The sequence below is a fragment of the Aquarana catesbeiana genome, linkage group LG12 (genome assembly GCF_042186555.1).
Source record: "Aquarana catesbeiana isolate 2022-GZ linkage group LG12, ASM4218655v1, whole genome shotgun sequence".
Classification (NCBI taxonomy): Eukaryota; Metazoa; Chordata; class Amphibia; order Anura; family Ranidae; genus Aquarana; species Aquarana catesbeiana.
Window position 1 is genome coordinate 133,185,398 of NC_133335.1, and position 26,211 is coordinate 133,211,608.

The window sequence follows — 26,211 nt, forward strand, 5'->3', positions numbered from 1 at the left end:
AAAATTCCTTTATTAAGGGCTCAGAACCAAACAAAGAGGGAGGCAACACTGGATAAACATGAGAAATTAGCGAAGCCTGGGACCCCCAGGGCAGACATCAATTCTTGAACATCAAAATTGGTGGCCTGAGGAGTCCATATGTAAGGGAGGGCAGTCTGGTCCAGAATTTGCAGAGATGCGGAAAGCAGCAGATGACATCTGTGTCCCCAGGCTGTGGTACCACAAGAGGCTGCATCTTTTGGCCGACCAGACTGGATCCAGGGTCATCACTTTCTGGTCTTCCTTCCACGCTTCATTCCCGGCTGTGGCTGTGCTGTTGGAGATGTGGCAGGAGGAGGAGTAGGACCTGGAGGAGGAGGAGGACTGGGAGGACCTGGAGGAGAAGGAGGAGGAGGACCTGCAGGAGGAGGAGGAGGACCATCTGTGAGTTCGCAAAGGTGTGTCTGAGATGTACTTTGGCCCCTCATACCTTTATTAAGAGCCTCCAATATGAGCGACTCACACATGAGTTGTTGTCCCTCCTCCATCCTCTGCATTTTAGAGGCAATTATGGCAGCAAAGTCCTCCTCCACGGTGTGTGGTGCTCCCAGGGCCTCTGTAGCCCTCCAAAAGAGGCATATGGCAGCCTCCTCTAGGGCACTCCTCCTCCTGCCACTTTCTCTTTCCAGGTGTTGGGGAGGGACCGGCATATCAGGCAGGCGGCTCGGCCTGGCCACCTCCTGGCTGCGACTTCCCTGTGTATGAAAAAGGGACATGCTTTTAGTTTTTGCATCATCAATCACAATCCTAAATTAGTACTCCAAACTAACATCTAGTTAACATCATTGATTGGACAACCAGCAATATTTAGAGGAATGCTATACCTGGATCAATCTGGGCTCCACATGTTGTTGCCTGGAAGGCTCAGGTTGGGCGTCAGAAGCCTTAGCTGGTGGGGAAGGAAGCGTGGAAGGAAGACTGGAGAGTGATGACCTGGGTTCAGTCTGGCCTGCCAGAAAATGCAGCCTGTCATAGTACCACATCCTGGGGACATAGATGTCATCTGCTGCTCCGGATCTCTGCGAATCCTGGACTTTCTGGCGCTCCCTTACATATGTGCTCCTCAGGCCACCAATTACGATCTTCAAATATGTGATGTCTGCCGTGGGGATCACCTGCTTCACAATTTCCAACAATTTATCCAGTGCTGCCTTCCTCTTTGTTTGGTTCTTGTAATGTGGGTTGTTGATCTCCCACAGACATGACAGCTCCCTTACCATATCAATGAATAGTGATATGAAGTCATTATCTTTTAATAACATATCCATGTTCACTGCAAGACACAACACAAGACAAAGCCTAATGTCAGACAAAACTCTCCTAATCTTGTTACAAGATAGGCCTCAATCTAGAAGCAGTATAGACACAAGTTTGTCTCTCACCTTCGTTCTTACGATCGGCGCGTCCAATGCTCCTTCGTCCGCTCACAGATCGTACATACTACGCACGCGTGTTACGCTTTATACACACTGCGCATGCGTGTAACTCCGCCCGCCCCTGACGTTCTTTCTAGTCTATTCCCGCCCCTTTTCGTTCGGCGCAGTGGGTGAAGAGCACATGGCGGTGTCAGAGCAGGTGCGTGCTAATTATAGCAACGAGGAGGAGGAGGAGGAAAGCCCGGATCCGGACACGTCCCGATCCAGAAGTAGATGATTTAAGGCCACAAATATGTCCTTCGGGGAGATGTTGGAGATGGTGGACATCCTGAAGAAGGCCGACTATGACGGCAAGTATGGGCCTTACCCCAACCCTAATATCCGAAAGGCCAAGATCATGGTGAAAGTGGTCAAAAGTCTGCACAGGAATTTCGGGGTACGACGATCGAAAGATCAGCTCAGGAAGCGGTGGTCGGACCTAAAATTAAGAGAGCCCGAGCAGTACCGAAAGATCCGTAGAGTGCTGCAAAAAAGTAAGTAGTTGTGCTGTTTCCTATTCTTTTTGTCTTTATTACGTTTGTGCTGCTCCATATGCTTTTCTTAATTGTACAGTTTCAAATGTCAATTTTAATGTTCATGGGCCCATTATTCGTTCGTATCAAACTTTTTTTTTTTTTTGCCCTCTAAAACACCATTGTTTAGGCCATATGCATTTTCCAACATTTTTAGAGCCTACTTGGATGCAAAATATTTGGTTGTGTAGATGGGTTTGTTACTAGAATGAAATGCAAACTAGATTCTGTGTAAGGAGAGGACACTGAGCAGCTGTTTTCACATATGGACGCTGGAGCACTAGTGTGGGACACAATAACACCATTTTTATTAGGGGGGCACACAGGTGCTCCAGTGTATACTATAGGGGGGTCTCCATCTGTGAAGCTTGTACTAAACAGGTAAAGTATTGCAGGTTGACAAAGGACAATAAACAAGCGACATCTTTGAACTCTGCTAAAATTGACAATTGTACCCCACTTCCAAACAATGTTTCCTATTTATAGTTCTGCCATCAAATCACTGTGTGCTAATTATACCCTTTTTGTTTTACATAGGGAAGAAAAGACTCGGAGGACACCCCTCATCCGAGGAGAACAGAGACCCCCCACCTGTGGAAGAAGGTGAAATACCCCCAACCCAAGTGGAGCAGGAGGAGGAAGAAGATATGGTTGAAATTGGCACCACAACAGGTAAGTGTCTGCGACCACAGACTCAGGTAAGAGATGGATGCTGGCAGATTTGTGATACCTGTTTTTGTTTGTTTTCTCTCTTTTTAGGTGATCGTGTTGTTAGGGATCGAGATCCGTTCACATCAGAAAGTGCCCAGATGCTGATCGGGGAGATCATGGGGTGTAATTTAGAATTGGAGAACCTCAAGTCAAAAATCAATGATGTGATTAAAAAAAATAATAACATCATTGATGTTTTGGGGCGAATTTATTACCCCACAAAATCACTTTTGTTTGGTACAATGTTTAAAATATTTTTGAAATGTTTCGAAAAGCCAAATTTGGAGGATGCACACAGTGTGCCAACATGTGCTATCTGCCATCACGGGAGATCAATGGATGTGTTTTGGGGGTGCAACCCCTTCCGAAATAATAAAGTAGCTGTGAGGAAGGGGTTGCTCCCCCAAAACACGTCCCTTGATCCCCCGTGATGGCAGGTCGCACATGTTGACATTCGTAAATTGGTGTGCATCTTCCAAATTTGGTTTTTCAAGGGGTGATTTGACCCCATCTGAACGCAATATCAAACACAGTTCCTAAATACTCATGTCTGATATTGCCTTCAGGTTTTACCATATGTGAACTTTGTAAGTTCAAGTTTTTTGTCTTTCTTGTTGGTTTTACACAGGCCTGTTTTATCTTAAATGGACATTTCTATTTTTGATAATGCCACCCCAAAAATTGTTATACAACAAACATGTTGGTTTGTTATAAAAAAATGTTTCTAAATGCACATGTGATTGTGCAGGTATTAAAAAGTTTGTTAATCAAGAATGTGTGGATTATTGTCTCAACGCTACAACACTTTTGTGGTGATGTAATTGCTGTTTTCGTAGAAAATGGTGGTTATTTCCTAAGGGCAAATCCTCTTTGCACTACAAGAGCATTTTCATTGCAGTTTCAAGAGCACTTGTAGTATAAAAAGTGTATACGCCTTTAGTATATAACAGCCAACAGTGCTTTGTATAAGGTTACACAATCATGCAATTTACAGGACTCTCCGCATTGCTGTCAGGCTCAGCTAAAACAAACACAAGCAGTAAATGTCCACAAAGAATTTCTTTTTTTTGCTTTTTTATTTGAAAAAAGGCTTCACAAATTTGCAGACATATTGATGGCCCCCCTACCCGCAAAGAACTCCAGGTATCGTAACCGGACATCATGGGCACTCAGGGAGGGCAAGCCAGGACAGCCGCTTTCAAGCGCCGTCAGTGTTGTTTCAGGGATCACTCCGGCCTCAGGCCCAACTGAGCCAGCATAGTTGGCCGAATGTTTCCGTAAAAAGTTATGGAGAATACAGCACGCCATGATTATATGATTAAGTTTATACTCCGCTATATGGATAGGTGTCAGAAATAGGCGGAACCGGCTGGATTCCAAATGTGTTCTCCACTACTCTTCTGGGCTCTGGCCAGCCGGTAATTAAAAACCCTCTGTTCCGGGGTGAGGGTCCTCATCGGGAATTGCCGCATAAGATGGTCTCCCAGCGCAAACGCTTCATCAGCAACAAACACAAATGGGAGTCCTTCCACATTGTCCTCTGGTGCTGGCAAGTCCAAGCTGCCATTCTGGAGACGCCTGTAGAACTCCGTCTGGGCGATGACTCCACCATCGGACATCCGGCCATTCTTCCCCACGTCCACATACAAGAAGTCGTAATTAGCCGACACCACCGCCAACATCATAATACTATTGAACCCCTTATAGTTGAAATAGTATGACCCCGAGTTGGGTGGTGGGATGATGTGGACATGTTTCCCATCAATTGCCCCTCCGCAGTTAGGAAAGTCCCACCGCTGGGCAAAGTGGGAGGCCACAGTCTGCCATTCCTGTGGCGTGGAAGGAAACTGTTGAGGAAAAAAAAAATATTAATATTTTTGCTCAGAAACATGGCAAGCAGATTAGGCACAAACATTCTGGGGCAACCTCCAGATAGCATTTATTAAGGGAAATTTAACAACACCAAAGTATAAGGTACACCTATCATATTCCCCCCCCCCTCTCATGGGCCATTTCTAACATTATGGGGGTGGTGAAATCTTGGACAGGTAACCTTCTTCACTTCATTGAGAGATGAATGCCTAAATACAGGGTATTACTTGGAACAGCCCCTCCTTAGTTACACTATTGGCAGCCCACTGGACAGGTAAGAAGTGTCATAATACAAAGATATAAATACACACTATACACATTTGAGGGCATTTGGACATTCTGCTATTACCTATCAAGATAATAATAGGATCTAAAAAGTTTAAACACTACCATTGGAAAGTATACAGGCAGGCCCTTGCACTACATGCTTTGGGGAATTCATCCATAAATCTGAGTCAGCAGATAGATGATTGAGGATAGATAGAGAATTGGGATCAGCTGACTTAGCAGTTGGGGGAGGGAGGGTTAAAAATGATTTGGGGACACCACAAAAAAAAAGCCTCAGGCACTCTGCCTGAATTTAAAGCACAAATTACATTTCAAAACATTTTAGGGGTGTTTGGGGTAAAGCACTACTATGGAGCTGACAAAATACATTGTTAAGTGACTACATTAGGTGAATATAGGGCCCGTAGACCATGTTGGGGAGGTTAGTGAAGGACAATGTGTATGAAGGACCTACAAAATTAATTACCTAGAAAACCAGCATGCATGAGGACAAAGGGGACATTCACAGCATATTACAATCATGGTAATTAGGGAATGAGGAAAGAAATACAAGATATTAGCAAACATTAAATACAATAAAATGTGATATTAAAGGCTAAAAATCTTACCTTCATATACTCCTTCTGCAGGACCTGGATGATGGCAGAACAGGTCTCTGGGATGATGATCCCCAGAGCCTGGGGGGAGATGCCTGTCGAGAACTTCAAGTCCTGCAGACTTCTCCCTGTCGCCAAATACCGCAGGGTAGCGACGAGCCTCTGCTCAGGAGTGATGGCTTGCCTCATGCAGGTATCCTGCCTGCTAATATAAGGGGTCAGCGAAGCCAACAAATAGTGAAACACGGGGTCCGTCATCCTGAGAAAGTTCCTGAAATCATCAGGATTATTCTGACGGATCTCACGGAGCAAAGGCATATGAGAGAACTGGTCACACTGAAGCAACCAATTCTTGGTCCATGAACTCCTCCCCACCCTGTTCATGGACTGGACTTGTGTCAAGGTCAGGACCCCAACACCAAGTCCCACAGCACGAACTCTACGAGGAGTACGCATACGCAACATGGCTAGAAAATGGTCGGCTGCTCAGAACGAAGTAACAGAATGCACTGAAGAACAGCAAGGCCTGTGAAGAGCGACCTGAAAAACAGTAACAAACGCACAAGAACACAATGACTAAGTCACGCGGAACTTGCTTGTACGCACTGAAGAGCAGATACAAACCCCAAGCACAAACTGAACAGCAGAAAACGATTTGAAAGCCACGAGTCTGAAAAAGCGCGAATCGTCTCTCACCAAACTTTTACTAACACGAGATTAGCAAAAGTAGCCCAAAGGGTGCCGCGCTTGGTTCTGAACTGGCCTTTTCTAGTCTCGTCGTACGTGCTTGACGTCAACGCGTTGTTGGCGATCGGAAATTCCGTCAACTTTGTGCGACCGTGTGTATGCAAAACAAGTTTGAGCCAACATCCGCCGGAAAAAATCCTAGGATTTTGTTGTTGGAATGTCCGGTCAATGTCCGACCGTGCGTACGGGGCATTAGTGTACTGTGTCCTCTCCACAGTGTGCACCTAAAGCTACCTGGAGACAATTTCTGTTGTTTTGATCCTATTAGTATAACAGGCAAGCAGCTGCAGTATTTACAGTTAGTGTACTGTGTCCTCTGCACAGTGTGCACCTAAAGCTACCTGAAGAAAATTGGTGGTGTTCTTCTGATCCTATTAGTAGCACAGGCAGGCAGTTGCAGTGTTTACAGTTAGTGTACTGCGTCCTCTCTACAGTCTGCACCTAAAGCTACCTGGAGACAATTGCTGTTGTTCTGATCCTTTTAATACCACAGGCAGGCAGCTGCAGTATTTACAGTTAGTGTACTGTGTCCTTTGCACAGTGTGCACCTAAAGCTACCTGAAGACAATTGCTGTGCTCTCATACTAATAATACTACAGGCAGGAAGTTGATTCTGCTAGCTGCAGTATCAGTATATACATATACATCCCAGCTTTGTGCAGCTACATCCCACTGCAGGCCATTAGTATGTCTGGAAGGCCAACAAGGAGAGGCACACAGTCACAAGCCAATAAAAGAGGGCAAGCAGGCTCTGTGTCTGGAGGCAACAGTGCTGGTCGTGGAGACGGTGCATCCTCATCATCACATGGCCATGGGACATGCTTGTCCTTTTTTTCGGCAGCTGGCCATGTTGAGCCACAATATGCTGAAGACTTGGTAGAGTGGATGACCAAGCCGTCCTCATCCTCCTCATCCTCTCTCACCCAGGCTCAGGGTACTTTGTCTGGCAAAGCAGCTGCCAACACAGCCTCTTCCCTCTACCCAATGGCATCAGTCACTCCTTCCACCATGTCCTCCTGAGGAGTCCCCCGAACTGATTGACCACAGTGTTGGGTACATGCTCCAGGAGGATGCCCAGCGTTTTGAAGGCTCCAAAGATGATATCCAGCTAGAGGAAGGCAGTAACGTGAGCCCAGAAAGAGGGGGTGCCCAAGAAGGACAGCAATCTGGCAGTCATGTTGCCCCAGCTGCAGCATACTGCCAGGTTTGCTCCAGTGATAAGGAGAGAGGGGATGATGAGGTCACTGACTCCACATGGGTGCCTGATAGGGGAGAGGAGGAGGCACAACTCCAACGAGGCAGGATGCCCTCCAGGGGTCAGCTTAAGGGCAGCACACCGACTGCATCACACCGCAGAGCTCCGCATGTGCAGAGCGCTGCTGTCTCTGCGCGTTATTCCAAAAGTTCTTTGGTGTGGGCCTTTTTTGAAACAAGTGCATCAGATCCCACCACTGCTATTTGCAACATTTATCTCAAGCGTATCTTGCGTGGCCAAAACATCACTCGCTTGGGCACCACATGCTTGACCAGACATATGTCGACCTGCCATGTAGTTCATTGGCAAGCGTACCTAAAAGACCCACACCAAAGAACAAAGCGGACCCCTCCTTGCTCCTCATTAGCTGGGATCTCCAACCCCACTATACCTTTAGTCCTCTCTGAAACCTGCACTGAGAGGAATGAAGGTGTAGAATTAGGTGTGTCACAGCCAAGTACTTGTGGGCAATCTGCCATCGGTACACGGACATCAGATTGTACCAGGCAAATTTCCCTGTCCCAGCTGCTGCACCGCCGAAAGAAGTTCGCACCCAGCCATCCACATGCCCAGTGGTTGAATGCTAGCTTGGCTAAATTGCTAGCACTTCAACTGCTGCCTTTTCAGTTGGTAGAGTCTGCCCCCTTCCGTGAGTTTGTGGAATGTGCGGTTCCTCAGTGGCAGTTCCCAAACGCCATTTTTTTTCACGGAAGGCGATTCCGGCCCTCTACCGGCATGTGGAAGGCAATGTCTTAGCCTCGCTGGACAGGGCGGTCAGCAGGAAGGTGCATATTCCTGCTGATTTGTCCTTGGAACCAGCGGTGCTCCGTAGGCTTTCAAGGGGCTACGCAAGCACGCAGGTAAAAAGATGCCATATTGTGCTTGAGCTGGTGTGCTTGAGGGACAGGAGCCACATTGGGGCAGAGATTCTGTAAGCTCTGCATGGGCAGGTTCAGAGGTGGTTGACGCCCTGCCAGCTTAAGCCAGGTATGGTGGTTTGCGACAATGGCACCAACCTCCTCTCTGCCCTCCGACAGGGACAACTGACCCATGTGCCCTGTTTGGCTCACGTCCTTAACTTTGTGGTGCGGCGGTTCTTGGGCAGATATCCAGGCTTAGAGGATGTCCTGAGGCAGGCCAGGAAAGTCTGTGTGCATTTCCGCCGGTAATATAATGCCAGTGCTCGGGCTGGCTGACCTCCAAAAGGAATTTAACCTGCCCAAGAACCGCCTAATCTGTGACATGCCCACCAGGTGGAACTCAATGTTGGCCATGCTGCAGCGGCTGCACATGCAGCAGAGGGCCATCAATGAGTACCTATGCGACTATGGCACCAGAACAGGGTCAGGGGAGCTTGTTTTTTTTTCTTATGCCAGTGGGCTATGATCAGGGATGCATGCACTATTTGAGGAGGCTCACGAGGATGGTGAGCAGTGACAGTGCATGCATCAGTGACACTGTCACTCTTGTCCATCTGTTGGAGCACACGCTGCGTGGAATAATGTACATGGTACTTGAGGCAGAACAGAGGGAGGAAGAGGAGAACTTCCTTACCTCTCAAGGCCCCCTTTATCCAGACAGTGTTCCTGCGTGCCCGCCGATCACACAGGAAGAGGAAGAGGAGGAGGAGGAGGATTGTGTCAGCATGGAGGTGAAGCCTGGCACTCAGCATCAGCAGCAGTCTTCGAGGGATCATTTACAGTTCGAAGAAACCCATGGACTTGTAAGTGGCTGAGAGGAGGTGGCTGCGGACCATGTCATCCTTAGTGACCCAGAGGACTCCGGACCGAATGCCTCAGCAAACCTACGCTGCATGGCCTCCCTGATCCTGCTTAGCCTGCGGAAGGATCCTCGTATTTGTGGTATCAAGGGGAGGGATGATTACTGGCTGGCAACCCTCCTTGATCCACTTTACAAGGGTAAAGTTGCGGACCTTATCTTGCCATCGCAGAGGGAGCAGAGGATGAAACATCTTCAGGAGGCCTTGCAGAAAGGTTTGTGCAACACGTTTCCAGAGCCTAGGAGGTTTCATTTTCCTGGTCCTCCTGGACAAGGTGCTGCTGAGGCTTTGGTCAGTCACAGAAGGAGCGGTGGAGAAGGTGGCCGCCTGACCGATGCGTTCAGACAATTTTTTAGTCCGCAGCCCCTAGGTCTGATCAGTTCCAGCAACCATTGCCAGCGTCTGATTCACATGGTGCAGGATTACCTAGGGGCACGATCAGAATTGTACACTTTTCCCACCGAAAATCCTCTGGGTTACTGGGTCTTGAGGATGGATCACTGGCCAGAGCTTGCACAGTATGCAATTGAGCTACTGGTCTGTCCTGCATCCAGCGTTCTTTCGAAACGCACATTCAGTGCTGCTGGAGACTTTATAACCGTTCACAGGGTGCGCCTGTCCACCAAATCGGTCGATCGGCTGACCTTCATAAAAATGAATCAGTCTTGGATCACCAGGTACCAAGCACCTGATGCTGATGTAACCGATTGATTTTTTTTTTAATGTGAGATCTCTTCAAGACTGCCTATGCTGATGCTGAGTGACTATCCTGTTATGCTGAGCGACAATCCTCTTCCTCCTCAATTTTCATGCTGATAGCTTGTAAGAACATTTTTGGTTCTGGGCACCGCCACCAGTGGCCAAGGTCCAATTTTTCTGCCCCTGTATAACAGGGGCGTGTAATTACAATTTTTGATGCAATACTTTGCAGCAGGGCTCATTCCAGCGCTCCAACTATACTATCTGTGAAGGGTTGCAGTGTTGTGGCACCAGCACCAGTGCCCAAGACCCAATTTTTCAGCCCGTTTTACAGGGGCATATAATTACAATTTTTGATGCAATGCTTTGCAGCAGGGCTCATTCCTGCGCTCCAACTATACCCCAACTATATCGGGGGGGTCCGATCGCACCGGGGGGGTCCGATCGGACCCCCCCGGTGCCTGAGGCGGTCCGCTTCTGACCAGCGGTGATCAGAGATGAGGGGGAGAACATACGTTCGTGGCCCCCTCCGCCGGCCAATCAAATAATTCCTTTGCTGCTGTATGCTAAACAGCAGCAAAGGAAATTATGTCATCTCTCCTCGGCTCGGTATTTTCCGTTCCGGCGTCGAGGAGAGAAGACTTCAATGTGAGTGCACAAACACACACACATACAGTAGAACATGCCAGGCACACAAAACACCCCCCTTTACCCCCCGATCCCCCCCAATCACCCCCTAATCACCCCCCCCCTGTCACACCGACACCAAGCAGTTTTTTTATTTCATTTTTTTCTGATTACTGCATGGTGTCAGTTTGTGACAGTTACTGTGTTAGGGCAGTTACTGTTAGCCCCCTTTAGGTCTAGGATACCCCCCTAACCCCCCTAATAAAGTTTTAACCCCTTGATCACCCCCCCATCACCAGTGTCGCTAAGCGATCATTTTTGTGATCACTGTATTAGTGTCGCTGGTGACGCTAGTTAGGGACGTAAATATTTAGGTTCGCCGTCAGCGTTTTATAGCGACAGGGACCCCCATATACTACCTAATAAATGTTTTAACCCCTTGATTGCCCCCTAGTTAACCCTTTCACCACTGATCACCGTATAACCGTTACGGGTGACGCTGGTTAGTTTGTTTATTTTTTATAGTGTCAGGGCACCCGCCGTTTATTACCGAATAAAGGTTTAGCCCCCTGATCGCCCGGCGGTGTTATGCATCGCCCCCATGCAGCGTCAGATTAGCGCCAGTACCGCTAACACCAACGCACGCAGCATACGCCTCCCTTAGTGGTATAGTATCTAAACGGATCAATATCTGATCTGATCAGATCTATACTAGCGTCCCCAGCAGTTTAGGGTTCCCAAAAATGCAGTGTTAGCGGGATCAGCCCAGATACCTGCTAGCACCTGCATTTTGCCCCTCCGCCCGGCCCAGCCCAGCCCACTCAAGTGCAGTATCGATCGATCACTGTCACTTACAAAACACTAAATGCATAACTGCAGCGTTCGCAGAGTCAGGCCTGATCTCTGCGATCGCTAACAGTTTTTTTTGGTAGCATTTTGGTGAACTGGCAAGCACCAGCCCCAGGCAGCGTCAGGTTAGCGCCAGTACCGCTAACACCCACACACGCACCGTACACCCCCCTTAGTGGTATAGTATCTGATCGGATCAATATCTGATCCGATCAGATCTATACTAGCGTCCCCAGCAGTTTAGGCTTCCCAAAAACGCAGTATTAGTGGGATCAGCCCAGATACCTGCTGGCACCTGCGTTTTGCCCCTCCGCCCAGCCCACCCAAGTGCAGTATCGATCGATCACTGTCACTTACAAAACACTAAACACATAACTGCAGCATTCGCAGAGTCAAGCCTGATCCCTGTGATTGCTAACAGTTTTTTTGGTAGCGTTTTGGTGAACTGGCAAGCACCAGTGGCCTAGTACACCCCGGTCGTAGTCAAACCAGCACTGCAGTAACACTTGGTGACGTGGTGAGTCCCATAAGTGCAGTTCAAGCTGGTGAGGTGGCAAGCACAAGTAGTGTCCCGCTGCCACCAAGAAGACAAACACAGGCCCGTCGTGCCCATAATGCCCTTCCTGCTGCATTCGCCAATCCTAATTGGGAACCCAACACTTCTGCAGCGCCCGTACTTCCCTCATTCACATCCCCAACCAAATGCAGTCGGCTGCATGAGAGGCATTTTCTTTATGTCCTCCCGAGTACCCCTACCCAACAAACCCCCCAAAAAAGATGTCGTGTCTGCAGCAAGCCCAGATATAGGCGTGACACCCGCTATTATTGTCCCTCCTGTCCTGACAATCCTGGTCTTTGCATTGGTGAATGTTTTGAACGCTACCATTCACTAGTTGAGTATTAGCGTAGGGTACAGCATTGCACAGACTAGGACACACTTTCACAGGGTCTCCCAAGATGCCATCGCATTTTGAGAGACCCGAACCTGGAACCGGTTACAGTTATAAAAGTTAGTTACAAAAAAAAGTGTAAAAAAAAAAAAAAAATATATATATATATATATATATATATATATATATATATATATATATATAAAATAAAAAAAAATCGTTGTTCTCTCTCTCTCTATTCTCTCTCTATTGTTCTGCTCTTTTTTACTGTATTCTATTCTGCAATGTTTTATTGTTATTATGTTTTATCATGTTTGCTTTTCAGGTATGCAATTTTTTATACTTTACCGTTTACTGTGTTTTATTGTTAACCATTTTTTTGTCTTCAGGTAAGCCATTCATGACTAGGGATGAGCCGAACACCCCCCTGTTCGGTTCGCACCAGAACATGCGAACAGGAAAAAAGTTAGTTCGAACTCGCGAACACCATTAAAGTCTATGGGACACGAACATGAATAATCAAAAGTGCTAATTTTAAAGGCTAATATGCAAGTTATTGTCATAAAAAGTGTTTGGGGACCCGGGTCCTGCCCCAGGGGACATGAATCAATGCAAAAAAAAAGTTTTAAAAACGGCCGTTTTTTCAGGAGCAGTGATTTTAATAATGCTTAAAGTCAAACAATAAAAGTGTAATATCTCTTTAAATTTCGTACCTGGGGGGTGTCTATAGTATGCCTGTAAAGGGGCGCATGTTTCCTGTGTTTAGAACAGTCTGACAGCAAAATGACATTTTGAAGGAAAAAACTCATTTAAAACTACCCGCGGCTATTGCATTGCCGACAATACACATAGAAGTTCATTGATAAAAACGGCATGAGAATTCCCCAAAGGGAAACCCCGAACCAAAATTTAAAAAAAAAATGACGTGGGAGTCCCCCTAAATTCCATACCAGGCCCTTCAGTTCTGGGAAGGATATTAAGTGGAACCCCCCGGCCAAAATTAAAAAAAAAAATGACGTGGGGTTCCCCCTAAATTCCATACCAGACCCTTCAGGTCTGGTATGGATTTTAAGGGGAACCCCGCACCAAAAAAAAAAAAAAAACGGCGTGGGGTCCCCCCAAAAATCCATACCAGACCCTTATCCGAGCATGCAACCTGGCAGGCCGCAGGAAAAGAGGGGGGGGAGAGAGTGCGCCCCCCCTCCTGAACCGTACCAGGCCACATGCCCTCAACATTGGGAGGGTGCTTTGGGGTAGCCCCCCAAAACACCTTGTCCCCATGTTGATGAGGACAAGGGCCTCATCCCCACAACCCTGGCCGGTGGTTGTGGGGGTCTGCGGGCGGGGGGCTTATCGGAATCTGGAAGCCCCCTTTAACAAGGGGACCCCCAGATCCCGGCCCCCACTTGTGTGAAAATGGTAAGGCTACCATTTCACTAAAAAACTGTCAAAAATGTTAAAAATGACAAGAGACAGTTTTTGACAATTCCTTTATTTAAATACTTCTTCTTTCTTCTATCTTCCTTCATCTTCTGGTTCTTCTGGTTCTTCTGGCTCTTCTGGTTCTTCCTCTGGCGTTCTCGTCCAGCATCTCCTCCGCGGCGTCTTCTATCTTCTTCTCCTCGGGCCGCTCCGCACCCATGGCATGGGGGGAGGCTCCCGCTCTTCTCTTCATCTTCTTCTCTTCTTCTTTTCTTCTCTTCTTCTCTTCTTCATTTTCTTCTCCGGGCCGCTCCGCACGCATGCTGGCATGGAGGGAGGCTCCCGCTGTGTGACGGCGCTCCTCGTCTGACAGTTCTTAAATAACGGGGGGCGGGGCCACCCGGTGACCCCACCCCCCTCTGACGCACGGGACATGACGGGACTTCCCTGTGGCATTCCCCGTGACATCACAGGGAAGTCCCGTCAAGGCACCGTGCGTCAGAGGGGGGCGGGGTCACCGGGTGGCCCCGCCCCCCGTTATTTAAGAACTGTCAGACGAGGAGCGCCGTCACACAGCGGGAGCCTCCCTCCATGCCAGCATGGGTGCGGAGCGGCCCGGAGAAGAAAATGAAGAAGAGAAGAAAAGAAGAAGAGAAGAAGGGAAGAAGATGAAGAAGAAGAGAAGAGCGGGAGCCTCCCCCCATGCCATGGGTGCGGAGCGGCCCGAGGAGAAGAAGATAGAAGACGCCGCGGAGGAGATGCTGGACGAGAACGCCGGAGGAAGAACCAGAAGAGCCAGAAGAACCAGAAGAACCAGAAGATGAAGGAAGATAGAAGAAAGAAGAAGTATTTAAATAAAGGAATTGTCAAAAACTGTCTCTTGTCATTTTTAACATTTTTGACAGTTTTTTAGTGAAATGGTAGCCTTACCATTTTCACACAAGTGGGGGCCGGGATCTGGGGGTCCCCTTGTTAAAGGGGGCTTCCAGATTCCGATAAGCCCCCCGCCCGCAGACCCCCACAACCACCGGCCAGGGTTGTGGGGATGAGGCCCTTGTCCTCATCAACATGGGGACAAGGTGTTTTGGGGGGCTACCCCAAAGCACCCTCCCAATGTTGAGGGCATGTGGCCTGGTACAGTTCAGGAGGGGGGGCTGCACTCTCGTCCCCCCCTCTTTTCCTGCGGCCTGCCAGGTTGCGTGCTCGGATAAGGGTCTGGTATGGATTTTTGGGGGGATCCCACGCCGTTTTTTTTTTTTTTTTTGGCTCGGGGTTCCCCTTAAAATCCATACCAGACCTGAAGGGTCTGGTATGGATTTTAGGGGGAACCCCACGTCATTTTTTTTTTTTAATTTTGGCTGGAGTTCCCCTTAATATCCATATCAGACCTGAAGGGCCTGGTATGGAATTTAGGGGGACTCCCACGTCATTTTTTTTTTTTAATTTTGGTTCGGGGTTCCCCTTTGGGGAATTCCCATGCCGTTTTTATCAATGAACCTCTATGTGTATTGTCGGCAATGCAATAGCCGCGGTAGTTTTCAATGAGTTTTTTCCTTCAAAATGTCATTTTGCTGTCAGACTGTTCTAAACACAGGAAACATGCGCCCCTTTACAGGCATACTATAGACACCCCCCAGGTACGAAATTTAAAGGGATATTACACTTTTATTGTTTCACTTTAAGCATTATTAAAATCACTGCTCCTGAAAAAACGGCCGTTTTTAAAACTTTTTTTTGCATTGATCCATGTCCCCTGGGGCAGGACCTGGGTCCCCAAACACTTTTTATGACAATAACTTGCATATTAGCCTTTAAAATTAGCACTTTTGATTTCTCCCATAGACTTTTAAAGGGTGTTCCACGGCATTCGAATTTGCCGCGAACACCCCAAATTGTTCGCTGTTCGGCGAACTTGCGAACAGCCAATGTTCGAGTCGAACATGAGTTCGACTCGAACTCGAAGCTCATCCCTATTCACGACTTTAAGTGGTTATACCAGAATGATGCCTGCAGGTTTAGGTATCATCTTGGTATCATTCTTTTCAGCCAGCAGTCGGCTTTCAAGTAAAAGCAATCCTAGCGGCTAATTAGCCTCTAGACTGCTTTTACAAGCCGTGGGAGGGAATGCCCCCCCCACCGTCTTCCGTGTTTTTCTCTGGCTCTCCTGTCTCAACATGGAACCTGAGAATGCAGCCGGTGATTCAGCCAGCTGACCATGGAGCTGATCAGAGACCAGAGTGGCTCCAAACATCTCTATGGCCTAAGAAACCGGAAGCTACGAGCATTTCATGACTTAGATTTCGCCGGATGTAAACAGCGCCATTGGGAAATTGGGAAAGCATTTTATCACACTGATCTTGGTGTGGTCAGATGCTTTGAGGGCAGAGGAGAGATCTAGGGTCTAAAAGACCCCAATTTTTTCAAAAAAGAGTACCTGTCACTACCTATTGCTATCATATGGGATATTTACATTCCCTGAGATAACAATAAAAATGATTAAAAAAAAAATGAAAGGAACAGTTTAAAAATAAGATAAAAAAGCAAAAAATAATAAAGAAAAAAAAAAAAAAAAAGCACCCCTGTCACCCCCTGCTCTCGCGCTAAGGCGAACGCAAGCGGTGGTCTGTCGTCAAACGTAAACAGCAATTGCACCATGCATGTGAGGTATCAACACGAAGGTCAGATCGAGGGCAGTCATTTTAGCAGTAGACCTCCTCTGTAAATCTAAAGTGGTAACCTGTAAAGGCTTTTAAAGGCTTTTAAAAATGTATTTATTTTGTTTCCACTGCACGTTTGTGCGCAGTTGTAAAGCATGTCATGTTTGGTATCCATGTACTCGGCCTAAGATCATCTTTTTATTTCATCAAACATTTGGGCAATATAGTGTGTTTTAGTGCATTAAAATTTAAAAAAGTGTGTTTTTTCCCCAAAAAATGCATTTGAAAAATCGCTGCGCAAATACTGTGTGAAAAAAAAATGAAACACCCACCATTTTAATCTGTAGGGCATTTGCTTTAAAAAAATATATAATGTTTGGGGGTTCAAAGTAATTTTCTTGCAAAAAAAAATAATTTTTTCATGTAAACAAAAAGTGTCAGAAAGGGCTTTGTCTTCAAGTGGTTAGAAGAGTGGGTGATGTGTGACATAAGCTTCTAAATGTTGTGCATAAAATGCCAGGACAGTTCATACCCCCCCAAATGACCCAATTTTGGAAAGTAGACACCCCAAGCTATTTGCTGAGAGCCATGTCGAGTCCATGGAATATGTTATATTGTGACACACGTTGCGGGAAAGAGACAAATTTTTTTTTTTTTTTTTGCACAAAGTTGTCACTAAGTGATATATTGCTCAAACATGCCATGGGAATATGTGAAATTACACCCCAAAATACATTCTGCTGCTTCTCCTGAGTACGGGGATACCACATGTGTGAGACTTTTTGGGAGCCTAGCCGCGTACGGGACCCCGAAAACCAAGCACTGCCTTCAGGCTTTCTAAGGGCATAAATTTTTGATTTCACTCTTCACTGCCTATCACAGTTTTGGAGGCCATGGAATGCCCAGGTGGCACAAACCCCCCCAAATTACCCAATTTTGGAAAGTAGACACCCCAAGCTATTTGCTGAGAGGTATAGTGAATATTTTGCAGACCTCACTTTTTGTCACAAAGTTTTGAAAATTGAAAAAAGAAAAAAAAAGTTTTTTCTTGTCTTTCTTCATTTTCAAAAACAAATGAGAGCTGCAAAATACTCACCATGCCTCTCAGCAAATAGCTTGGGGTGTCTACTTTCCAAAATGGGGTATGGGGTCATTTGGGGGGGCATTCCATGGCCTCTGAAACTGTGATAGGCAGCGAAGAGTGAAATAAAAAATTTCCACCCTTAGAAATCATGAAGGCAGTGATTGGTTTTCGGCGCCCCGTACGCAGCTAGGCTCCCAAAAAGTCCTACACATGTGGTATCCCCATACTCAGGAGAAGCAGCTAAATGTATTTTGGGGTGCAATTCCACATATGCCCATGGCCTGTGTGAGCAATATATCATTTAGTGACAACTTTGTGCAAAAAAAAAAAAAAAAGTGTCACTTTCCCGCAACTTGTGTCAAAATAGAAAATATTCCATGGACTCAACATGCCTCTCAGCAAATAGCTTGGGGTGTCTACTTTCCAAAATTGGGTCATTTGGGGGGGTTTTGTGCCATCTGGGCATTTTATGGCCTTCAAAACTGTGATAGGTAGTGAGGAGTGAAATCAAAAATTTACGCCCTTAGAAATCCTAAAGGCGGTGATTGGTTTTCGGGGCCCCGTACGTGGCTAGGCTCCCAAAAAGTCCCACACATGTGGTATCCCCGTACTCAGGAGAGGCAGCTGAATGTATTTTGGGGTGCAATTCCACATAGGCCCATGGCCTGTGTGAGCAATATATCATTTAGTGACAACTTTTTGTAATTTTTTTTTTTTTTTGTCATTATTCAATCACTTGGGATAAAAAAAATAAATACTCAATGGGTTCAACATGCCTCTATGCAATTTCCTTGGGGTGTCTACTTTCCAAAATGGGGTCATTTGGGGGGGGGGTTGTACTGCCCTGCCATTTTAGCACCTCAAGAAATGACATAGGCAGTCATAAACTAAAAGCTGTGTAAATTCCAGAAAATGTACCCTAGTTTGTAGACGCTATAACTTTTGCGCAAACCAATAAATATACGCTTATTGACATTTTTTTTACCAAAGACATGTGGCCGAATACATTTTGGCCTAAATGTATGACTAAAATTGAGTTTATTGGATTTTCTTTATAACAAAAAGTAGAAAATATCATTTTTTTTTCAAAATTTTAGGTCTTTTTCCATTTATAGCACAAAAAATAAAAACGGCAGAGGTGATCAAATACCATCAAAAGAAAGCTCTATTTGTGGGAAGAAAAGGACGCAAATTTCGTTTGGGTACAGCATTGCATGACCGCGCAATTAGCAGTTAAAGCGACACAGTGCCAAATTGGAAAAAGTCCTCTGGTCCTTATGCAGCATAATGCTCCGGGGCTAAAGTGGTTAACAGGGGCGTGTAATTACAATTTTTGATGCAATAGTTTGCAGCAGGGCTCATTCCTGCGCTCCAACTATAGTATCTGTTGAGGGGTTGCAGTGTTGTGGCACCAGCACCAGTGCCCAAGGCCCAGTTTTTCAGCCCCTGTTTAACAGGGCATATAATTACAATTTTTGATGCAATACTTTGCAGCAGGGCTCATTCCTGTGCTCCAACTATAGCATCTGTGAGGGGTTGCAGTGTTGTGGTTCCAGTGCCCAAGGCCCAATTTTTCTGCCCCCGTTCAACAGGGACATGTAATTACAATTCTTGATCTAATATTTCACAGCAGGGCCCATTCCTGTGCTCACCAAGAGTAACTGTGAGGGCTTACAGTGTTGTGGCAACACCACCACAACCACCAAAGGCCCAAGTTTTCTGCCCCTGTTCAACAGGTGCATGTAGTTACAATTCTTGATATAATATTTCACAGCAGGGCCCGTTCATGCGCCCACTAAGAGTAACTGTGAGGACTTACAGTGTTGTGGCACCAGCACCACCACCACCACCACCATCAAAGGCCCAATTTTTCTACCACTGTTCAACAATGGCATGTAATTACAATTCTTGATCAAATCTATCACAGCACGGCCCTTTCCTGCGCCCACCAAGAGTAACTGTGAGGGCTTACAGTGTTGCAACACCAACACCTAAGGCCCCAATTTCTGCAGAGTATATAGGGCAGGCCTCTACTTTCAAACATCCAACTTACAAATGACTCCTACTTGCAAATAGAAGGAGACAACAGGAAGTGAGATGGAATCTACCCCTAGGAAGGGAAATTCTCTCCTGTAAGAGTTAATATGGGAAAAACGTGTCTCCTCTCCACTGATGCTTTATCACCAATCCTTGTTTCACTAAAAACCCCAAATTTTCAAAAAACATTTGTTATTGGGACAGAAAGTGAGGTGAAATCTTCTGAAGAGGTGCACAGACAGCAAAACAAATGTTACAGGGGTGATAACCCTTCCCCATGTTTTCCAAAAAGCTTAAAAATAGATTTTTTGGCTGGAGCTACACTTTAAAAATGTACCGGTTCAAAATTACAAACAGATTCTACTTAACAACAAACCTACAGTCAGTCAAACCAACAATCCTTCTCCACCATGGATTCCCCCAGTTGTACTCCCCCTATCATGTATGATGGATGCATATTCTTAGCCCCCAAGTGCATAACTTTACATTTCTCAACATTAATCCTCATCTGACACATAGTCGCCCAATTAGACAGTGCATTGAGGTCAGCTTGTACATTGGAGACATCCTGTAAGGACGTTATTCCACTGCATAGCTTGGTGTCATCTGCAAAGACAGAAATGTTACTTTCGATCCCAGACCCAATATCATTTATAAAGTTATTAAAAAGTAAGGGTCCCAGTGCTGAACCTTGGGGTACACCACTGATAACCTTAGACCATTCAGAGTAAGAATCATTAACCACTACTCTCTGAATTCTTTCTTTTAGCCAGTTTTCTATCCATTTACAAACTGATATTTCCAAGCCTGTAGACTTTACCTTACACATGAGCCGCGTGTGGGGAACTGTGTCGAACGCTTTTGAAAAATCCAAGTATACCACGTCCACAGCCACCCCTCTGTCCAAGATTTTACTTACCTCTTCATAAAAAGAAATCAGGTTTGTCTGACAACTTCTGTCTTTCATGAATCCATGCTGTCCGTTGCTTAAAATGTTTTTTTCCAGCAAGAACACGTCTATATGGTCTTTTATTAAACGCTCCAGTATCTTCACGACTATAGAAGTTAAACTAACAGGTCTATAGTTACTTGGTAAAAACTTTGATCCCTTTTTAAATATAGGCACCACGTTCGCCCTGCGCCAATCCAGTGGTACTATTCCCGTCATTAATGAGTCCCTAAAAATTAGATACAATGGCTTTGAAACTACAGAGCTCAATTCTTTTAGGATCTGTGGGTGGATGCCATCAGGTCCAGGTGCTTTATCCACCTTTATTCTGTCTAAATAAATATGGACCATATCACTTTTGAGCCATTGTGGATTACATTAAAGCCGCAAGCAGTTTTAAATGACTTTTATTCCTTTAAAAATGTAATTTTGTGCAGGGACTGTTCTAAGCATGGGAAACGCCACTTTACAGGCATACTATAGACACCCCCCAGGTATGATATTTAAAGAAATATTTTACTTTTATTTTTTCACTTTAAGCATTATTAAAATCACTGCTCCCGAAAAAACGTCAGTTTATAAAACTTTTTTTTGCATTTATACATGTCCCCTGGGGCAGGACCCGGGTCCCCAAACCCTTTTTAGGACAATAACTTGTATATTAGCCTTTAAAATGAGCACTTTTGAATTTGAATGTTCGAGTCCCATAGACTTTAATTGGGTTCTAAAGTTTGCGCGAACCTTCGGTCCTTTTGCAGGTTCTGGTGTGAACCGAACCGGGGGGGGGGGGGGGGGTGTTCGGCTCATCCCTACTCCTGGATCAGCTGAGGCAGGTTACCTAATCAGCTGGGTATAAAACACTGCTTCACTCTGAGGGCTTTGTCAGGTCATTGTCTCCTGTTTTCCTACGGTTCCAGTATTCCTGTATTCCAGTATTCCTGTGTTCCAGTTACAGCGTTCCAAGACTGACTCCGGCTTCTGACCCTGGCTCTGCTTATCATTTATTCTGACTTCTGGAATCCCTGACTACGGCTTTACTTTGATTATCCTTTGGCAAATTCCTGTCAAGCCCCTGTGCACAGATTCACAGCCCAGGTAGCTGTTATCTCTTTGTTACCATGGGCTGTGTGTATTTGCAAGGGTGAGCGTACATCTCTGCACCATGGACTCCAACCTAGGTAAGCCCTTACAATAGTTCAATTCACCATAATGCAGAATCAGTTGGAGTCCTGAGCATGTCACTTGCCATGTTGCCTGCCACCAGATGTCATCAAGTGTCCCCAGCAGAGTCCCTCCTTACATCAGGCATTCCCAGGAGTCCCTCCTTACATCTCAGGTGTCCCCGGTGGCAGGCCTCCTTACTTCAGGCATTTCCAGCAGAGTCCCTCCTTACATCTCAGATGTCACTGTTGGAGTGCCTCCTTACATCAGGTGTCCCCGGTGGAGTGCCTCCTTACATTAGGTGTTCCCATTGGAGCGCCTTCTTACATCAAGCGTCCCCAGCGGAGTGCCTCTTTACATCAGGTGTCCCCAGTGGGGTGCCTCCTTACATCTCAGGTTACCCCAGTGGAGTCCCTCCTTACATCTCAGGTTTCCCCAGTGGAGTGCCTCCTTACATCTCAGGTGTCCCCAATGGAGTGCCTCCTTACATCTCAGGTGTCCCCGGAGTCCCTCCTAACATTTCAGGTGTCCCTGGAGTCCCTCCTTACATTTCAGGTGCCCCCAATAGAGTCCCTTGGCTCAGCCTGTCAGGTCAGCTCTGGGTGACATTTGACAAATGCCAGTTGTGAGGAGCCAGCAGGGCATTTCCTCTCCTCCCAGCTGAAATGATAAGCATGGCTGAAATGGAGTTGTTTACTTTTTACCGCCACAAAGGTTCATCTGTAGTGTCAGCACTAGGCTCAGAAAACCAGAGCTCAAGCTGGGTGCTGGTGGGTGAAGGTCGCCATGGTGTGGTAGCCCTGAATCACAGAATTTGATATGTAGCAGAATGAGCTGCTTAGCCTGGCTGAGAGAGAGGAAGAAAGAATGCAGAACACTAACAAATAAACTAGAAATCAGATGATTCTGCAAAAACACTGACTAAAAATCTTCTGGCCTGCCACTCCACCCAGCAAGATGGCGGGGCGAAGATAACAAGAAAACAACGTCCTGGGGGACTCCCTGGGGGTCAGCACCTTCGGGAAAGTGAAAAGCTGAGTATATTCGGAGCGGGGAGAGGAGATAGGGGATTCACACTTGGCGTAGCATGGAACGGTCAGCACAGGGGCGCCCTCTGGGATGAGCACAGTGGCCTCTGTGAATAGCGCTGGGAAGAGATACACTGAACACCAGGGGAAGAACCTGCTAGCCGCATAGAGAACTCACGGCAGCAACAGCCATATTTGCGGAGCCAGAAGCTGCGGTGCCAAAAACAGTCCCGATTCCAGGGACAAAAGCAAAATCCCACAATTTTAATCGGGACAGCCTCAGATTGGGACAAGGGTTCAAAAATCAGGATTGCCCCGAGAAAATCGGGACTGTTGGCAAGTATGAACTGGTAGTCCTAAACTGAAACTATGTAACTTGCTCAGAAGGCGTCAGAGGAGGAGGGTTGTGGTGATGGCTCCGTGACATTTTGTGGAGAGAACTCTGCTGGATGACTTCACAGAGGTTAAGTCTCTAAGGAATTTCTGGCTGACCAGGGAACTGACCCTGATGCTCTAGGCTAGTTCTGGAGACCACCACCCAGAAGAGTTATGCAATCCTGGGCATGACAAAGTTGCTGGCCGTGCTCCATTTCCTCAGGGCCTGCAACATTAATGTTGGCTCCCATGAGGCAGCCATCTTTAAACCTGGGGGACCCATGATCTTCAATTGCCCATGGGCCACATGAGTTATCAGTCTGCCCCTGGCCCAGACTGTGGCTACACAGCAGGGTTGCTCACTGAAATTGTAAGCCAAGAGTGTCAACTTTGTTGACTCTGATGAAAAGGGGGACTCTTGTGATTAACTCCTAATGATTAGAAATGTTATTTAATCACAAAATATATGTATAGCGTATACTACATAAAAATTGCCTTGCATTGTACAGAGGTAATGAATTTAATGTACTACTAAAAAAAAAAATTTGCCGTGCGCTGCTAATGTTTTCAGGTTTGGCTTGAAGAAAAGGTGGCAACCCTAGAACAGATCAAAGGCGGATTCTACAGCATTGCATCCATCCTCAATGTAATAGGATGTAATAATGTACACCTATGACCTATTGCACCTCTCGTGCCCAGCCGCGGTACAATGCAGCCCACTGCAGGACCCGGATTGTCATTGAGTGGACTTTCGGTGTCCTGAAGAGTAGGTTTCCTGTGCATTTCACTCTCTGGAGGGTTCCTTAAATATGCTCAGGAGAAAGTGTGGGGGGTACATGTTCCTGGCTGTTGCGTCCTCCACAACATTGCCCGGCATGCTGGACTGATGTAGGACATTGATGTGGAGCTCATGGAGGATGAAGAGGACATCTTCATACAGGAAATGTCGCAGAATCCTTGTGGCAATGCGTGCCGGCAGCAATTGATCGATCACTGTGATCACATGTCTGGTAAAGTGTAATTTTTCTAGACTTCAAATGTACCCTGTGCACCTTTTCATAGGATGAACATGGTTTGTGTATTGTCTTTGGTTTGATGGGGTGTGGTGGGGTTGGTGGGGGGGGGGGGGGCAGTGGTTTTTTGTTATGACAATGGTCAAAGTACCTGTGTAGTGTGAGTGTGTACCTGTGTTTTGTAAGTACATGAGTGCTGGGAGTGCACATGGGCTGCAGGGGCGTAACTACCACCATAGCGACCCATGTGGGCGCTATGGGGCCCGCAGCCGAGTGGGGCTCAGAGAGGATAAGAGCACCGCCGGCACAGTCTCCCAGCCAGGGGAAGAGAGAGGAAAGGAAGAGGCGAGCTGTCCGTATCAGCAGAGAGCTGAATTGCCCAATGTAAGAGCTTTCATTAGAACTTCCAGTGTTCCCGGGGCTCACATCACATAGCTCCACCTTTTGGCCCGGTGCCTTTGATAGACAGAACGCGATCCAATGCGGAACATGTGATGTCATCAAAGGCGTCGGGCCAAGAGGTGGGGCTATGTGACGATGAGCCCCGGGAAGACAGAAAATTCAAATGAAAGCTATTACAGCTGGCAATCCCGCTCTCTGCTGATCCGGGTGGCTTGCCTCTTCTTCTGCATAGGTGGGGCTGTATGGGGCACGGGTCACGCTGTATGGGGCACAGGTCACGCTGTATGGGGCACAGGTCACGCTGTATTGGGCACAGGTCATGCTGTATTGGGCACAGGTCACACTGCATTGGGCACAGGTCACGCTGTATGTGGCACAGGTCACGCTGCATTGACACTAGGGCAGCTGTGAGGGGGGCTGTTTTCAGGGGGGCCCCATACAACATTTTGCTATGGGGCCCTGCTATTTCTAGTTACTCCCCTGATGGGCTGTATTGAGTATTAGTGACAGGTAGTACCTGTGTATTGTGAGTACCTGAGTGTTTTCTGAGTAGTGTGTGTGGATCGTTAGTACCTGTATATTGTGTGTGCATGTGGGTCTGCGCGTGCATGTGGGTTTGCGAGTGCATGTGGGTCTGCGAGTGCACGTTGGTCTGCGAGTGCACGTGGGTCTGCGAGTGCACGTTGGTCTGTTGAGTACTTGTTGAGTACCTGTGTATTGTCTTGATGAGTATTATTGTTAGGAAGCTAGTTAGGTAATTTCGACAGGGTATAATCCCCAATACTCATTAAATTAGTAGGTACAATGCCTGGCGGGTGTGAAGATGCGACTCGGTGTACATCTTGCCGCACGTATGCATTCCTTGGGAGATGGGAGAACTAGAGCTACTGTTGTACGAGGAGGAGTTTTTGTAGGAATTACAGAGACTTGGTTCGACAGCTCTCATGATTGGCTGGCAACCATTCAAGGGTATTTCCTATATTGCAGGGATAGAGAGGGTAAAATAGTGGGAGGGGTATGCCTGTATATCAAAAATAATGTACAAGTGAATGTGAGAGATGACATCACTAAGGGAGCTAGGGAAGAGGTGGAATCCTTATGGGTAGAGCTCCAAAGGCATGAAGCTAAGGGGAAAATAATACTGGGCGTATGCTCTAGGCCCCCTAACCTGAGGGAGGAGGGGGAGACTGATCTCCTATCACAATTTGGATTAGCAGCAAGAATGGGAAGTGTTATCATAATGGGGGATTTTAATTATCCAGACATAGACTGGGCGGAGGGAACCACTCATTCGTCTAAGGCTCGCCAGTTCCTAAATGTCTTGCAGGACAATTTCATGGTTCAGATGGTAGATGCAACAACTAGAAATAAAGCGTTACTGGATCCACTGATTACCAACAATACAGTCCTGATCGCGGATGTGGAAATACAGGGCAATTTAGGAAACAGCGATCACAGGTCAATTGGCTTCAATATTAATCACACAAATAGGAAACATAAAAGGAATACAAAGACACTGAATTTCAAAAGAGCCAGCTTCCCTAAACTACGAACCTTGCTAGAAGGCATAAACTGGGATCAAATCTTAGGAACAAAGAACACAGAGGAGAGATGGGTTTGTTTTAAGAGCAGATTAAATAATCTCATGCATCTCATTGGGTAATAAATTTAAAAGAGCGAACAAAAGTCCTGGATAGCTTAACTCCAATGTAAAAATGCATATAAAAGCAAAGGAGAAGGACTTCAAGGTTCAAGGTTGAGAGATCATTAGCCGCATTCAGA